The sequence below is a fragment of the Brachyhypopomus gauderio genome, chromosome 4 (assembly GCF_052324685.1).
Source record: "Brachyhypopomus gauderio isolate BG-103 chromosome 4, BGAUD_0.2, whole genome shotgun sequence".
Classification (NCBI taxonomy): Eukaryota; Metazoa; Chordata; class Actinopteri; order Gymnotiformes; family Hypopomidae; genus Brachyhypopomus; species Brachyhypopomus gauderio.
Genome location: NC_135214.1, coordinates 29,377,703 through 29,395,547, shown reverse-complemented (window position 1 = coordinate 29,395,547; position 17,845 = coordinate 29,377,703). Strand labels below are relative to the sequence as shown.

Genomic DNA, 17,845 nt, shown 5'->3' with positions numbered 1-17,845 from the left:
TTTACAACATTTGATGTAAAGCTGTGTTCTCAGCCTTATGCATTTGACCTCTACAGTGGGGAACCATCAGGGCCCTCTACGCCCTAAAATATTCTTAAAACAAAAATATATATAATAATGTATCCAATTTCATTTAATCTACTTACAGTTTGACAATCGACATCTAAACAATTACAAGAATATAAGCAAATAAATTATTCACCCGTGTCTATTCAATCTGTGTTGGAAGGTGAGGGGTTAAGTTAAGGGTAAGCCTGTGAGCCTGTGTCTCCCCCTATCAGGACTGTGATGCCTCCGCAGAATGTTGGTGATTGGTGGGCCCACTGTTCATTTACAGAGGGCCAGGCAGTTATAATTCAGCACAATACCAGTTTCAAATGAGCGGGCCCAGGTTTAATGGTCACGGTTCGCTACTGGACCTCTAACCTGTGGAGGGAATAGAAGCTATTACCATATTATTGGTTATAAAAGAAAGTCGGTTCATAAGAGTACAAATGTAGCAGGCCTCGATAAATGGATTCAGTTATTCATTTACACTTCAGATGAAGTGAAATATGTGTGCGTATGTGAATGCGCTTCCGTTTATAGGACTATCCAGTGCTCTATTGTGGACGAACAGGGGCAGCCGAGATATCAAAAATCCCAAATAAGTATTTCTCCAGTCAGTCACAAAATTAGAAAAGTATTTCAGAATTAAATATATCCCCTAATTCTTTATTTCAGTCCAGAAATGCCTCATAACTGTGCACTCCCAGAACATGTGCCAAAGGCTGACTTCCTGACTCCTACACAATCTCCAGCATGCATCAGCCTCTCCACTGAAATGTTTCTTCTTTTGAGCTAATGAAAACCCTTCCTCATGAATTCCCACCATGTGTGTTGGTGTACATCCACTTAGAATCACATCATTTAAGCGGAAAGCTGTTATTCATTTGGTTAAACAGGTTTTAACTCCAATACCTTTAACATCTCGATCATAAGCACACAATCTATCTCGTATTCAGCTTATTGTGCAGTTTATACCTCTCCTCTAACCACATTTTAAACAACATTTTTAAGCATTAAACATCTGGGGGTTTAATGCTACATTCAGGAATATACTTAAATCTTTGGTAACCTAACATTGCCTGAATTGGAGGGTCAGTTATTATTGACAGTTCAATTTCTTTCTGTGTAGCTTGGAAATATGGTTTGTGCAAAGCTCCAGTTTCTGAGAAATAACAGTTGTTTCAGTTTAGGCACATCTTGCTCCTTTTAAAGTTCTGATGTTTTTAATCTAATTCTAGTTATTTTCTCTGTCATATGAATCTTAGAATTCTATTCCATTCAGAAAATTGTTGAAAATTTCTACCACAACAACATGAAGTAGGAAAAGCAATCATGGAAAATATCAATTTTTACAGAATTACTTTTTGACTAGTCTCAATATGTAGAATATTAACTTTATCTTTGAATATTAACTTTAAAGTAGCTGTTAAAGTAGAGATTTTATTTGGTAACTATACCCCTACATATCTCAATGAGCTCTAACTCCATTTCAGACATTTCAGTCTGTGGGGTTTATTATTGAAGGTCAATGTTTGGTGTACCAATGTCTTGGACCATGTCCGTGTGTAATACTGTCTGAGAGGTACACATTTACACATTAATATAAAAACTTTTAATAAAATAAGTCTTCCAGTCCAAAGAGTCAAAGGCATTTCCTGCATTTCAGCTGATTAAAAAAGCTTCCATTTTATAGGCTGTTCTAAGGCCTCTTGTATATTAGCATAATTTTAGCATCACGCTGGGAAGATGGTCTAATCACATTGTTTAACATGAAGTTCTTTCCCACTTAAAGCACATGTTTAATTTCAGACAAGTAGTTTCTGGAGAAATACAGTGGCCTTACAAGAGATCAGACTCACTTTTGATTAGGTGACAAAAAAGATATCTGTGCAAGTAGTTTGGTCCAGTGTTACTTAAAGCTTCCTACCAGGCTATGAGACTGAGCGTGACTCATATACTCACAGCTCTTTCTGAATGCGACTCTCTGCATCTATTACTGTTTATTGTACTTCCTGCAATTTTACATTTGCATGAATATGTAAAAGGCACCCTGAATGCTTGATTGGACTGAATAGCACCGCAAGGCGCAGTGAGTAAAACTGATCTGTATGTTTGTTGCGAGAACGTCTGTAAGGGCTGATGTGTGATGAGCCGTGAATGAGAACGAGTTCAACGCAGCGCTTTCCAGTGTCCGGAGACCTATATTCTGATTGGCTATGCAGAGTGTGAGCGTAATGTGCAAAACTGGACTTTCCATAAATAATGCATCTAATTGCTGTTTAGAGATGAAAGGGTCGAAAATTGCACAATCAAGGCAGAAAAAAGCCACAGAGTGCACTTGAGTAAACAGACTTGGGCCCAGATCCAGCTCCCGTGTGTGGGCTCAGGTACATAATATGACTATATCACAAAGCACATGAGATGAATCACAGGCCTTCATGCCAGGTCTCAGTCTTGTGGATCACTTTGCTTCTTTTTTCTTTGAACAACTTTATTGGAATGATTAATTGGTACATGTACTGCTAATATAATTAAGAAGAATTTTAATTAGATTTGCAAATTAAAGGATGCAGATTGAACAGATCCAGTGTGGGCCATTATTATATAAATAGGAAACTATGTACAGATTTTGTTCTGAAGTGTATGTGTGGCTTCAATTCATGGCTTTAGGGGAGGGTAAGGCGTATATGGACATGTGATTCAATCCATAGATTTATGTGTGCGGCATAGCTTGCTTGACTTGCAGTAAGTCAACATGGGATGTCTGTTCTTTGCATTTCTGCAGTTCCTACACATACAGCGAGCTGCAAGAGCTCTTTCACACTTCTCGGTGTGTGAACATGTGAGCGTTCACGTGTGTGTGTGTGTGTGTGTGTGTGTGTGTGTGTGTGTGTGTGTGTATGTATGTACGTGTGTAGGTGCGTGAGCAGAAGAGTAACGAGGACTCCCAGGAATGCAGCCATGCATTTATTCTGAGGGAGTGAAAGAGCGAGAATGAATGACTGAGAGAGAGAGAGAGAGAGAGAGCCAGAGAGAGGGCGAGCCACAGAAGAGGAGTGTGAATGGGGTTTGTGTGTTCGCTTGTCTCCTCAACCTGAGGGGCACCTCTGTTGGGCTGCATGGTGGTAAGCTCTCATTCATTTGCTATCTAATCGCATGTTTATGTGCCAGTGAATGTAGCATTTCCTCCCTCTCTCTCTCTCTTCTCTCTCTCTCTCTCTCTCTCTCTCTCTCTCTCTCTCTATCTATCTATCTCTCTCTCTCTCTATCTCTCTCCTGATACTGGTATGTTGTTTTCTACACTGAATTTTTTACTAGCATAGTGCAGTATCTGCTGTATATGTGACTTATATGTACTCTGCAGTCAGGTGTTTGTCAAGACATTAAGCACAAATGAGATACCTAGAAAACACTCGAAATATCTGCAAACCATGTTCAGTGAACTCAGACAAGGAAATGGATCGATACCTTACAGCATTTGGGCTGTGTACCTTTTGCCAGTGAGAGGATTCCTGCTCTCCTGTATAATCCTATAACTCATTGTTCATGTGTGGGGCAGTTCCTAACACATAATTCACAGAAAATAGCTGATTCACTGCCTTGTAACAATTAGCAAACCGTTAATTAGACATTACAATAAGGGCCCTCAGTACTTCTGTAGCTTTATTCAGCCTTCTGTATGGTCACAGCTATATAATCTTTGTACATCTGTAAATATCATAATTAGCTATAATTATAAAACAGCGGTCATGCCCATACTGTATCATTTTGTGTGGCATTGTATGAGCCTGGCTTTATGAACATATTGCTGTCAAAAAAAAAACCAGAACGTAGAAGAAGTGAAGTGCAGTGTTCTGGAGTGAACTAATTCTCAATAATTCACCAGCTTGGACCAGAAATATATGCAGCTGCATGCTTGTGTCAGAGCTTGGGGGGGGCTTCTTTCTTTCAGAAATATCGATCTCTGATGCAGGCAAAAATGTGAATGCATTGGTTGCATTCTTGAACAGGAGAGGTTCGCCTCGATTACACGCGTGTTTCAGCGAGTGAGCTGTGGAAGAGGAGCAACATCAGTAATGGTTTTATAGCACATGGGCTTGTAACCCCTCCTGTCCTGAGGCAAGAAAAAATGGTGGCCGGGGGGTGGTTGGTGGAGAGTTTGATAAAATTCTGCATTAAAATAGAGATTGACGGAGTCAGAATTCTATAGGTGCCTTTTGACACTTGCATCTCAGCTGGTTCAGAGAGAGGGAGGGAACGGGGGATGGGTGTGAGAGCGAGCGACGACATGGGTAGCGGCTCTGACAGAGGTCATGCTTTCAAATTCTTAATATAGAGCAAAACTGACTGTGCTTAAAATTGTACCTAATGTGCATTTTTGTAGATGTACTTATTTGCCAGAGCACGCAGAGCTGTATCAGAGAGAGCATGTTAAATGACTGGATACAAATTGTGGATAAATCCCTCTCAAACCGCTGCCATGTTGTCTGTATGTCTCATTATTGCACTCCAGCTTTAACAGGATTTAAAGACTTGATTTGTCCCTCCTATGACTTGCACAAGCTGTCAGTACGAGTCTTTTTACAGGCTTTAGGGTGGTGTTGAGCTAAGCCCTCTCTAAAATGCTGCCTTTGGGACACATTCAGTGACTAATATTCAGGCTATTTTAAAGAGTTTTATCTTACGTAAAACAACTATTATGACAGAACACTAATTAGTTTCCTTGTGTACATTTAGTTGTGTTAATTTCCTATATATGTAACATATAGGAACAGTTTTTCAATTTCTGGAGCTGCTTTTCTATATTGGCAATACATCTCTCAACAGTCCAAAATGACAATGATTCATTATGTAGAAATGGAGGGGCATGTTTTGAGGAGGTAACGTTGATGAAAATCAGTGGTATTGCCTGCTTGAGCGGGCACTCCGGGTCATCTTAAAGCACTATGCAGGGTGTGTCATCTCTGAATTGTTAATTTGCAGATGTTTCATCAGGAGTGACACTGCGGAAGATTAATCTGGCTGGTCAGGCTGTGGTTGCGAGGGTGGTGGTGTTGAGAGGGAGATTAATCGTCACGCTAAGGTGTGTTCTCCACACAAGGCTGGTCACATGGAATCCACAAACTATGGTGCATAGACTGTATTAATGGATACTAATGCAAAACATGTTTTTGAAATAGTTTTATTTTTGTCAGTTAACAAAAATGCAAAGTGAATGAACAAAAGAGAAATCTTAATCAAATAAATGTTTGGCGTGACCAGTCTTTGCCTTCAAAACAGCATCGATTCTTCTAGGTACAGGGATTGGTACAAGGGGACCTTCTAGTCAGGGATTTTGTACTATAGTCAGGTGTATGCTTAACTAATTATACCGAACGAGGGATAATGAAACAGCAACAGCTGTGTAGGAGGCTTAAAACTGCGCGAGGAACAACGAAGCTGCCAAAATGAAGCTGTGGAAGTGTTTCATGTTACAGATCATACACCATAACAAGACACAAGTTATACTGCATCAGCAAGGTCTCTCCCAGGCAGACTCCAAAGCGGATTGGGGTTTCAACATGTGCTGCGTAAGCTTCTTTGAGGACTGTAGATGCAGTGGTTGGCCAAGGAAACGTAGTGCAGCAGATGAAAGACACGTCATGCTTGAAAATGGAAAATGTCCAGCAGAGCCATCAGCTCAGAACTGGCAGGAACCAGTGGGACCATCCATCTACTGTTTGGAGACGTCTGACCAGAAGTGAACTTCACGGAAGAATTGCAGTCAAAAAGCCACAACTTTGACGTGAAAACAAGGCCATGCAACTTGACAAAAAAAATAGGACCTGGTGTGGAAAACGGCAGCAGATGCTCTGGGGTGATGAGTCAAATCTTGAAATATTTGTCCATGACAGAAGGCAGTTTGCTCGCCCAAGGGCTGGAGAGCAGTACAGTAATGAGTGTCTGCAGGCAGCAGTGAAGCATAGGGAAGGTTTCTTGAACGTTTGTGGCTGTATCTCAGCAAATGGATGTTGGGGATTGTTCAGCTTTAATTGTGTCCTCAATACTTAGAAATATAGGCAGGTGCTAATCCATCATGTAGTACCATCAGGGAGGAATCTGATTGACTCCATATTGTATTCTGCAGCAGGACAATGACCCCAAATATACAGCCAATGTCATTAAGAGCTATTTTCAGCATCAAGAAGAACAAGGTGTCCTGGAAGTGATGACAGATCCCTGATCTCAACATCACTGTGTCTGTCTAGCATTACATGAAGAGACTTGACGATTTGACTACAAGTCTACATCCTACATCCAACATACCACGCCCAGATGTTTGGAACAACCTCCTATCGTGTTTATTAAAAAATTATACACAAGTGTACCAAGAAGAGTAGTCAAAATATTGATTTGATTTAGATTTCTCTCCTGTTCGTTTACTTTGCATATTTGTAAACTTAAAAAAGTAAGCTATTAACTATTTTTGAAAACCTTTTTACTTTTCAGTGTCTCAAACATGAAGACCTGGATGTAATGGTGGGTGCTCAGAATGAGATTGAGGATCCATATGCAGATTTAAACAGGGAGGTTTAATAGCAAATGGATGAGAGAAGGCAAAAATAGAATAAAACAGTCCAATAGGTACAAAAAGAGTTCAACTGAGGCAAAAACCAGAAGGCAGGCAGAGAATTCAGAACAGACTATGAGAAATATAATAGAAACACGGCTTGGTATGTTCTGTGGAATAGTTGTCAATACTTCACAATGAAGTATTCACAATGTAATCCACTGTAAACGAATAACCAAAGTCTGGACAGTTCTGATCCTGAAAAAAAGTTTCATCCAACTACCGGGCAATGACCTGTCTCTGTACAACATAGAAACTCTTATCAGGTATCACTGCAGTTAAGATAAGTAGGCACATGGCTCAATACATGAGCAGGGCCCAGAAAGGCACCAAAACACCAGAGGGGCTCTGCACCAACTACTATTGGGCCAAGCTTTCAAGACCGTAACACCAGGCAGACCAACCTGTGCACCTCCGCAATTGACTACAAGAAAGCTTATTGTTCAGTGCCCCACACAAGGATCCTGGAATGCTTGATGCTATATAACAGGACTATATAAGAGCCTTCATCAACTGAGTGGGGCTGTGGAAGACTACCCTTCAGCTAACTAGACAAGGAAACTCCGCACAATGCACAAGAGGACATCATCCCAATTCTAGCAGTCGGAGACTGTACACTAAGCCGAAGGAGGGGGCCAAGGACTAGTGAGCATCTGAGTAACTGAAGTGTAAGAGATGTTGAGATATTAAAAACCGTAGTGAAGTACACAGAGTTTCCAGAGAAACGGGACATTTTGTGCAGAGGTCCTTCATCAGCTGTTCAAGCACTTTGCAAGCATTATTCACTGTGGAAGTACTTTGCTTGCACAGCTGATGAAGGACCTCCGTATGAAATGTCCTGTTTCTCTGGAAACTCTGTGTACTTCACTACAAATTTAAATCTAACTCTCTTTTATGTATATATATATATATATATATATATATATATATATATATATATATATATATATATATATATATATATATATTTTTTTTTTTTTTTATATATTAGTGATGTCAATTCCAGGTGCCGCGATTAAAAGTCCTAACCAGGATTTTGCTCAAGCTTGCTAGATTTTCTAATTAGCAATCCAGGTAAAATTTGTGGAATCAACACAATCCAGGAAGCCTGAGCAAAATCCTAAATCCTGGGGAGGACTTTTAATTGCGGCACCTGGAATTGACAGCACTAATATATATATATATATATATATTCCTATATTTTCAAATATAACTTTAATATAGGCCTAGTTATTACCCATGTATGAGAAACCTTCACATGTGGAATGAATGGCAACCTACAGAGTAATTTCGTCCCTTTTTCAAGCTTCATTGTCTTAAGAGGTGTGGTCTATAAGCCAAACACTGTAGGGTGTGATGCAAGATTCATTAACATTGTTCCAGTTGTTTATTGGTTCTGATCTGACTCTTGTTTATTAGTTGTGATCTGACTCTTTCCACACTGTGGACCTTTGTCAGCTCTCTGCAGCTTTGCAGGTGCTGGTTCTTTTAGTGGACAGTATCATAAATGCATGAGAGGAAACATTTAATCTTACTGAAAGAGAAAATCTTAAAGCATGTATAAATGTTATATTTTAGATTTAATTAACAGTTCACTGATGTGTTCTTATGAATAATCTCTTATAAATCACAAAAATCACAGCCAACTCCCTACATCTAACTGTCCAGTGTGCGGTAGCATCTTTGCACATCTTCTCAGAAATGAGATGAGATCAGAAAATATTTTTGTATACTTTCTCTCACTTGCCTGAAGACAGCTGATTGGAAAATGGCATTTTGCAGTCAACCTAAGGTGATATGCACTCAATTGCCCAGACAATAGCTGATGGTAGTTCACATTTGGCATTTGATCAGTTAATAAGATTATATGAGCGGCAGGAGAAGATGACCTTGGAGCAATACTCGATAAGACGCTTGTTATGTGAGGACCTTGGTGTTTTTTGGCTTTTGTCCTGGACGTTTATGATCACTTAAATCAACTCCAGCTTTGGATCTCAACATAGCTGTCATCTCCTAACAATATTGGACTGTCTGTTCAGTTTATGCCACCTACATCAACACTGTGGAATTTCATATCAAATCATGACTCAACCCATTAGCTAATTTTAAGTTGTCTCATATCTCATGCAGCTTTGTCTAGATTCCACCTTTCTTTTCTTTCTTCACCTCACTTTGGATTGTATTGTGAATTTCAGTCTTCTAATTACGCTTCTTCCAAATATTGTACTATGGTGAAGTCTTTCCAGGAAATTAGGTTTCTGAGTCATAATGTTTATATGATTCTTTACATGTTCTCCTGTGGAGTACTTGTGCAGGTAGTACAGTAGTCTGAAAAAAGACTGCTTTTCTCACTGTAGCCACACACATGCAGACAGGGCCAGAGTGGGACACTTTTTCAGCCCGGGAGTTTCATGCCCAAATCCGGCCCAAAATTATTTTTGCCACCCAATCGGCCCAAACTAGAGATTGACATGAGCCGTCCCATCGGGAATCCTCCGGCTATGTCTGCAGAGGTTAGTTGAGTTGCAAATGTATGTCAACCAAATTGTTTGTGCCACAAATAATCTCTCTGTATAAATACTCACTTTTGATTAAGTCTGTTTGATGAGCTTCAGTGCAGGTGGAAATTTGAAATATTACTGTTTTGATTAATCAACCATCTTCTGAGCATTTACAGAGAGGAACAAACTATACACTTTGCATTGTTTTGATTACAGTATGGTTTTAATTAGAGTTTTGCTTTGGTTATTGGGCTTATAAATCAAAATGAAGTCTTTCAATATAAACAAATGTATATAGCTAACATTACATATAGCATAACATTGTCTTTTACAAATTTACCTATACAGTAGCCACAGAAGCCTGAGCAGTAATATAGGACATATTCAGTTTTATTTTGTATATAAGCAAAATTATATCTATATTATTTGACATTATTTTATTTTGTAAACAAGAATTAGGCCAGTATGTTTTTAGCAAATTTCTCAGATGCAGATATTCCTTCAGACTTGTTAGAAATATTACTATGATTGTGTCTTGTTAATTTGTAATTACTATGAATGCAAAGCAATGATGATACTATGGTCACCTAATCAGTTTAGAAAGTAACATTTTTTGCTTATATTATAATCTTGTTTGATTGTTGAGCTAAGAGGATATTTGACCAGTGGTGGCTCGCCAGTAGGGGGTGCTGAAAATTATCCAAAGAATAAATGCTACTTAGACATATAAACTTATGTAAATAATATATTGCAAAAGTATTATGAAACCAGTAATATTGGCCATTGCCGTTTATTTTTAAAAACGGATTGCGCTGAATTATTGTGACATTAAATCTATACCATATATTTCCTGTGCGTTGGGCGCCATACTAAAAGATAATCCAGCCTTTAAAGTTTGCTGCCAGACACCTAGACACACCTACTTTTATGTGTGTGTGTGTGTGTGTGTGTGTGTGTGTGTGTGTGTGTGTGTGTGTAGTCTGCGTCTTTTTATGTCCATATATGTATTTCCTTTTGGTGTGGTCATCCGTCTCTCTGGTGGTTTATCTTGTCAACATTATGCATCATACTTGGGTCTTGTTTATTTAAGGTGTGTCGATGTAGTGATCATCACTCATCTTTGTCTAAGTCTCGCTCCATGTATGTGTTACTCATCCCATGGTTTTGCTAAGCACCTATGTGCTCAGCCTTTTGTGTATTAAATAAGGCGCTATATAAATGAACACTTGTTTCGGCATTCTGCCTAAACCCTCGCGTTACAGTTGGCACGTAATTTCTTCCTAATGAAGGAAAGTTCTGTCATATCCTTACAAACAAACCCCTTTGCCATGCGTTCAGTTTAAGAAAAAAAAGAGCTTGGAGCGGACAGACCCAATTTCAGGGTTCATATGGGTGCTTGAAATCTTAGAAAATGCTTGAATTTTAATGTTCCATTTTCCAGATTTGGAGTGTTAGAATTTTGGCTAAAGTTCTTGAAAATGTTCGATATTAACTGTATTTCATTTCACAAATAGTTATCTGACTGATTCATGCAGTTGAGCAGATTTGTCAGCTGTCTACCTATGATGAAAATTTCCCATTCCACCACATACATACAGTCATGGCCTGGCGGTTAGGGAACTGCTCTTGTGACCGGAGGGTCGTGGGTTCGATTCCCAGATAGGCCATGACTGAGGTGCCCTTGAGCAAGGCACCTAACCCCAACTGCTCCCCGGGCGCCGGGCTAGGGCTGCCCGCCGCTCTGGGCACGTGTGATCCTCAGCCCCCTAGTAATCACTAGTGTGTGTGTGTTCTGACTGCACAGATGGGTTAAAAGCGGAGGACAAATTTCGATTGGGGTGTAAAAATCACAATTGACAAAATATGGCTCATTTCATTTCATACCAAAGGTGCTTTATTGGATTAAGAGTCATATATATATATAATGTATATTATGTATCGACCTGTCTACCTCCTATTTCATCCTTCTCTCCCTTGTGAACAAGATCCTGAGATCTTCATGTATTCCTCCACAAGCTTGACAGTCTCTCTTACCCAGGATGTCCACCATCAGGAAGGCCCCCTCATCTCCCCCTTGTGTTGAGCGTGTCATAGTGGAACTAAAGCAAAACTAAAAGCTAAACTTTGTGATATCGCACCCACATACATACCTGGTGCCATGTGCACTTATGGACACTTATTTGTTATGGACAAACCATGATGAGTACAAGAATCCAAGAACAGAACACGGCTTGGGTTTAGTTCAGAGATGCCATTCTTAATATGCACACCCTTCCAGGTCTTACTGTCATCCTACATGAGCACTGAAGTCCCCCAGCAGAACAATGGAATCCCCAGAAGGGCCACTTTCCAGTTCCTTCTTGAAGAAGGGCCAGGAACTCCGTACTGCCATTTGGTGCATAAGCAAAAACAACAGTCAGAGCCCATTCCCCACCCTAAAGGCTCAGGGGAGCAAACCCCAACGCACAGGCAGTGAGCTGGGGAGCTATGACTAAACCCACTCTGCCTGACACCTTTCACCATGGGCAACTAGAATAAAGTGCAGCCTCCCTTGAGAGGATTGGATCCAGAGCCCACACTGTGCTTTGAGGAGAGCCCAACTACATCTAGTTGGTATCTCTCAGCTCAGGCTCCTTTCCAACTAGCGAGGTCAAGGATCCAAGGATCAGAATGCCCTTGACCACCAAGTTAATCTTATAGTGATCGCACATTCTTGTGTGTGTGTGTGTGTTTGTTTGTGTGTGTGTGTGGGTGTGTGTGTGTGTGTGTGTGTGTGTAGGTGGGCATGTAAATGTGTGAGCACATACAAATGTACATGGTAATGAGCTGCACAGCCCCAGAAAGGCATTTTAAACCCTCCCATCATGCGACAAACCCAATAAGACAGTGTGAAACCTCAGTCACCACGGCAACACCACTTTTGACTCTGACTTCCTGCACCCCTCCCACATCTGTCTCTCGGCAACCGTCACTAAGCAACCCTCCCCTCCCTTGCTCTTCTCTCAGTCTAACTTGATTAGGACAGAGTTACAACACAGTGAATAGGGAGAAGGGACAGCAAGAGATACAATGAAAGGATATAATGAAAAGTAGAATGACAGAAGGAAAAAATAGTGTGTTTGTGTGTGAGAGAGAGAGAAGGCAAAGGTATACTGGATTATAATGGACAGCTGCAAACTAGAGAAAGAAGGATTAGAAATGCAGAAGGATGAATTATAAATGTTAGGAAATGGGGAAATAAATTGGAGGAGATGGGGGGAAGCGGTTTGCTCCATTATTCATGGTGCTACGTTCCTTTCACTTGCCCTTGCCCCCATATGCCTTCATCTCAGAGCATGTCTTAAAACTGACATCATAACATGACATCATAACATGTTTTGTTTTGTACTTTCAAACCAAACAAAGCATGCTTTATGTTAATTGTATATGTCTTCTATAGCTTGATTTGTTAGCATTTTTGTAAAAAAAAAAAAAAAAGTATGTTGCTAGATGATGATCTAGCTAGATATTATGTAATAGGAGTTATGGGTTTACTTTTTTATGATAACTTGATTCACCAAAGAATAATTGATACCATGGTAACTGTATAGTTAATTTGTTGAGAAATAACTTTTTGGTGTTGGAAAATCTTATTAAAGTTAAAGTGGAACGCAGCCCACGTAATACTTTTGATAATATCTAGTCTTTTCCAAATTCCAAAAGTGAATTCATATATTACCTCAGCTATCATGAAACCTAACACGCACAAATAACCAACATAAATATAACCTAGCCAAACACAGTTGCACATTTGGTCTGCCTTTGGCTTTGATTACAGCATGTATTCACTGCAGCATTGTTTTGAAAACCTCAGTCAACATTATACTTTTTTTCTGTCCAGAGTTACATTAACTTTTTCCAGAAATCAATCCTCTCTATAACAACTTTTTCAGCATGTCTCAAAGATTTTCAGTAGGGCTAAGGTCAGCAGCACTCAGTGATGGCCAATTCATGTAGAAATGATTTCTCATGGTCCCTGAACCACTCTTGATGAATCTTGATTTTGCTGTCCTGGTATATACCTGTGCCATCGGGAAAGAAAACATCCATTGGGATAATCTGGTTATTCGGTGCATTAAGGTACTTGGCTGACTTCATTCTGTGGGTGCATAACATATTAATCATTGCAGTAATTATCCAATCAAAGGCTCTTAAGTAGCCTATGTACTTATTTAAATCCAAATTGTGCCTTGGAGGAGGGTCAAGGTGACACCACTAGACTTTTATCGAATAGACTTTAGCCTCTTTTCTACTCCGGTGACCACCATAACACAAGTAGATCAATAGAATGTCATCTCTTGTTTTAGGCCAGAAAAAATCAGTTATAACGTGCATTACCAATCATATGTGCATGAAACGATACATGCAGTAACTTACACGAAAGGTAAAGGACTGGGATGTGGTTATGCCACTTTTTAATATGTCGGTTGACTGGGTAAAATAACAGACATGAAAAAGACAGATGACACACAAGGAGGCAGCATCAAAATGGAGGCTAACGCATAATATTATGAATTATACAGTTGTCCTAAGGCCAGTGAAAGAAACCGCATGAAAACAGAAATGTTTCTGTGAGTATGAACGATAAAGGCTTATTTGTCCTCTTGGTCGTTGTCATAAGTCAGTCAGTCATTTTGCTTGTGTCACTGCTGGAAGGGATGCAGTCTGAATATGCCTCATTGGACTAAGTGCTTTGGCAAAAAGCCGTAGAGAAACACGTTAATTAAATTTGTGAGTGCGTATGGCTGTGTGTATGTGTGTGTGTGGAGAGAGAGAGAGAGAGAGAGAGAGTGTGTGTGTGTGTGTGGAGAGAGAGAGAGAGAGAGAGAGAGAGAGAGAGCTTTTCTGAGTAGAGCCCCAATAACTGTCAACATATTTCTGCCCACTCCGTTATCGCGAATAGACCACCAGACTGGCACCATATGGTTCTTCTTAACTACACTACTAGTCGATGTTACTTATATATGAAGTACCACACGACAGGCGATTGAGTGTTTTGCCTTTTTTTTTAAATCTGACCACACGACATGCTATAGATTAGAAAGCGGCTATTCCAGAGGGATGCAGGGAACTACCCCGCTGACGGGGTTTCTTCGACCTGACTGACTGCTGTGTCACGCTGCCTGCGCGAGCCTGGATGAAATTTGCCGCGTTGGAGATTCAAAGGAAAGAGAGAGGGAAGAGGAGGGGGTGAGATATAGAGGAGCGAAAAGATGAGAGAATAAGTTGCGGGGTTCGACGTTTCTCGTCGTCGCTTCGCAAATGACGGGACTTCCATCACAAATCATGCCTTTTATTCTCGTGTCCGCACGCGGTGGGGCGCGCAGCCGACGATCAAGACACATTAATGATAAAACGGTATAGCGGTTACGCACTTATACGTGGGCAACAATGTGGTGCATCAATTGCGCGTCGGATAAGACTCCTGCAATTCTTCACAACAAGCTTGTGTACTGGTAAGCACGATGTTTATTAATTCAGCTTTTATCGCCACATTGTGACGTTGGCAATGTTGACTTTAAATGCTTATCTTGAGGTTGGATGTCAACCACTGGACCTGATTATAACCAATGAACCGATCGTTTTCACATGCATCACCATATAGAAGTGGTATTGTAAAGCAGTCACTGTGTCGTTTGTGTACAGATTAAAACAAGTGAAACCATGTCAGCAGGTCCTGTGGATTGCCTGTCTCACTGTAACTGACACCGTCACGCAGCGTTTATAGGAGAGTCGCAGTGAATATCACGATTGTGGACAGTTCAACAGGAAACGCCAACAGTTATCTCACATTATAGGATGCGTTCTGGACGTGTGTGGCGTTATAATTTATGTAGATATGGAATGACCTCAGTGACTACATTCGCCATTGGATGTGTTTCTGCTTGGACAACTATAGCATGGTCGACGTCTAGCTTTACCCCGATAAATCCATGCAGTGGAAACATTACTAATCTAGAGTACCGTTTGAATCACACTGTATCTCTTTTATGTGATCTGACTGTATGTCTGGGTGCAGGTCATCTGTGCCATTCTGAACACTTTGAGGGAGAACTTTAACGGCACGTTATAATGACATTGAAGCACACGTGATGTTTCCTTATGATTCATGCCCACATGCTGTGCTGTTTTGCAGTTTTTTTTTCTCTTTTTTGTCTCTGCTGTGTGTTTCCAACTTTGCTGTTGCTGTCAGAGCAGGCTATGCTACCATGTTCTTCAGGGCTGGAATGTTGTAGGATTCTATGCCACTGAGAATAAACACTACAGAATACACACTAGACCTGCCATAGGATCTCTCTCTCTCTCTCTCTCTCTCTCTCTCTCTCTCTCTCTCTCTCTCTCTCTCTCTCTCTCTCTCTCTGTATCTACCTCTCTATCTGTCTGTCCCTTTCAGTTACTTTATCACTTTGCCTTTCTTGTTGTCTCTGTCTCTCCGTCTCTCTTTCTGTTTTCCTGGTAGGGGGTCCACTGAAAAAAAAGGTCTGGTAGCCCTTGCAGTGAAGTTGAGATCAAACTGCAAATAGTGTTTCGTTTGTGTTTTACAGGCTGTGTTGAATTATGACACAGAAAGGTAGGGGAGAGGTAACCAAGACAGAGTGGTACGCTGCCAGGATGCATTTCAGGCGTTACAGATCTACCTTGTCATTCTCCAAAGGTGCACCAACAACTTTAGGAATGATTTATGATGTAGGATGTCACATTCATATTGTACAGTGCCGCACTGAAATGATCTCAGAGACTTACAACATGATTTAAGCAGATGTTGAGGCCTCTGTAATGGCTTGCAATCCAATATGACTAATAACCTATCAGTGTCTTACATTCCTATTCATGTAGGCTACAGGTGTTCACCACATGATATCAGTAGTTCACCCAAATGACAGCATAAATAAACTGTTGCCTGTTTTTCATTAGAACTTTGCTGTTTGTGAATCATAATGGCCACTGGCTTCAAACCCATTAAGAGGTGGCAGCTTTCAGCATACAGGTGGGCCATTTTCATAGGCAGTCTAAGAGTACGTCTTCAGATCTCCTTAGGCAAGGCTGATTCAAGATAGAGTCCAAACCAGGACCTTAGTTATTTATTCTGTTATTCATCTGAGTCAAGCACAAGACCAAAAAGACGGTGAGTCCAAGCTGAGACCGAGACCATAAAAGGTGTTAGGGAGTCAAGTTCCAAGACCAAAAAAACTGAGTTCAATTCAAGGTCCAATTCCAGCTACAAATGGAACACATTTTATCAACATTAAGTTGTCAGTCCCAAAAGTTGCAACAAAACACACTGCATCATCTTGTTTTGACAACCTCTCCTAACTGGAGTTTGCATGTCTATGATTCCCACAGTTTTATATGGTTTTGGCTGGTTTCATGAAGTAAATCTATATAACGGTTATTTGAGACAAGCCATTTCAATGTGATCTCAAGAGTAGTCTTGAATACAATACTAGTTTCAGTACTTTATATAGTTGAGCGTAATATATATTTTTTACTTTGTGATTCCATGGTGATCTCAGCCAAACAGGCCTTTTCATTAAAGTTACCTCAGAACTAAGCAACAAATCTTCTGTCTGACCAAATAAAGACCCCCGTTCTGCTACCGCATTTACAAATAGTGCTGTGAAAGGAGAATGAAAGGTAATGTTCTGCTGGAAAGGCTGCGAGGGGGTCAGCGGATGGAGGAGGGAGGCCATGTCACAGGCTCCCCGCACAGGCCGTACACCAGGCAGGATGGAGGAGGGAGGCCATGTCACAGGCTCCCCGCACAGGCTGTAGACCAGGCAGGATGGAGGAGGGAGGCCATGTCACAGGCTCCCCGCACAGGCCGTAGACCAGGCAGGCGCCAGTCCTGTAGGGCCTTAAGGGAGCCTGTGTGTTAAGTGTTAAGGTTTCACAGATGTGAACGGGGTGGTGGGGGTTGTGGCCTCGAACCGCAGAGCGTTCGGCATTTTAACTGAACGCTGGTCCTTTGAGAAGCACGCACGCTTAAGGCCTCGTCCCAGCAGTGGCGGCAGTGTGGAGAAGCCAGCGAAAAAGAGAGCGTGTGCGTAAGTACGAGCGAGTCGCTGGAGCACAAGGCGGCGATGAAGTCGAGGTCAGAATTCGCCCCATGGCGGAGACGGCCCACAGGATGGGAACGAGAACTTCATGAGCTGCGTTCATGGAGTGATCATAAGGACGCTCAGGCAGCAGGTTGCTTCAGCCTGTTTCATCTGATTCCTAACAGAACGGGCCCCAAGGGTAGTGGCTGAGCTAGCAAGGGCGTCAGGGAAGTCGAGGGAATAAAGAGTGTTTTTGTGCCTGCTTAACTGGAGTGCACAGAGGGTCTCTCTCCCGAACCCCACCTCTGTCTCTCTCCCTGTCTCTCTCTCCCTGTCTCTCTCCCCGTGTCTCTCTCTCTGGCTCTCTGTCTGGTACAGATGTGGGCAGCAGGACTGGGTCTCCACTGCCAAGACTGTGTGTGTCTCTCAGTGGGGGTTTCAGACAGATGCCAGAGAGGCTCTCTGCTGTTTCTAAAGGCTGCAGAGGACAATGTGGTGATTCAGTGCCGTGTGCCATTTTCAGACTTCGTCTCCTCTGTGGTGCAACTCCACCGTGTTGCTCCTCTATATACAAAAAAATGGCCGTTGTTGTCTTTTCATTGGAAGCT

At 41.2% G+C, this 17,845-nt stretch overlaps 1 protein-coding gene across 1 annotated transcript in view; it reads left to right on the top strand.

Moving 5' to 3' along the window:
• Window positions 1–17,845, top strand: part of iqsec2a (IQ motif and Sec7 domain ArfGEF 2a) — a 61,069-nt gene that overhangs the window by 23,605 nt on the left and 19,619 nt on the right. The gene's annotated exons all lie outside the window — the stretch shown is intronic.